Consider the following 954-nt stretch of genomic DNA (forward strand, 5'->3'; position numbering starts at 1 on the left):
GCGCTCAGCCAGCCCGCACCGCGCTCAGCCAGTGAGCGCATCGGCCATCCTTATATAAGATCCGAACCTGCAGAGGGAGCACTGCTGCGTTCCCAAGCGCTGCACTCTCCCCAGTGCGCCACGGGGACGGCCCTAATATAACCCCCTTCTATGGAGCATGCCCAGCCACTTGATTTGCGTAAGTCAGCCTCCTAAGGTCTCAGGCTGGTTGGAAAATAGGTTCAACTTGCAACAGAAACTCTTCTCCATAGGAGGGCCCTGAGACCTTAGGGAGTGGCTTAAAACCCAGAGGTGTGTCCTGAAACCAGAACCCATGGAAACTGAGAACCTCCTATCTCATTTTTATTTACTGAATTGTTGGAGATCTGACGCCCCACCTCCCCCAAGATACCTCAGTGTGTTTTTGCTACATAGCCACAGCCCTATCAGCAAAATCAAGCAATGAACATTGATATTTGCAGCAGATTGTATTNCCCGTGGAGTGGCTGAGGGTCACGTTGCAATGTAGCCAAGTGACCCAAATTAGCCCCTTACAGGAAGCTGGGGAGGAGGCACCAGTGTAAACACTGTTGCTTGAGGTAGCTTGTTATCTTGACCCTTCAAATGCCAATCAGACTCTCACAGAGCCAGTAATTTAAGGCACTCCAGCCTATAATTCAGAGGCTCTGTTCCCAGGCTTGCTGGACTGTGGGCCGAGGACACCCGGGTCTGAGCTGCTTGCCTCTTCTGGAGGCCATGCAGCCCCAAGTGGGAACAAGACCAGTACTGAATATCCCTTATTCACGCTGCTCCTCGGAACATCGAAATTGGCCGAATATATTAAAGGGTGTGAAATGTGTTGAAACGCAGACTCAGTGACAAGGCAGAAGTGTCTCAACGTCCCCCAGTAGATCGGTCTTCAATAATTTCACTTCAGGATGTGTATAAAGTTTTGTATACTAATATTTTCACTAG

This window comes from Galeopterus variegatus, unplaced genomic scaffold (assembly GCF_000696425.1).
Source record: "Galeopterus variegatus unplaced genomic scaffold, G_variegatus-3.0.2 Scaffold28863, whole genome shotgun sequence".
Classification (NCBI taxonomy): domain Eukaryota; kingdom Metazoa; phylum Chordata; class Mammalia; order Dermoptera; family Cynocephalidae; genus Galeopterus; species Galeopterus variegatus.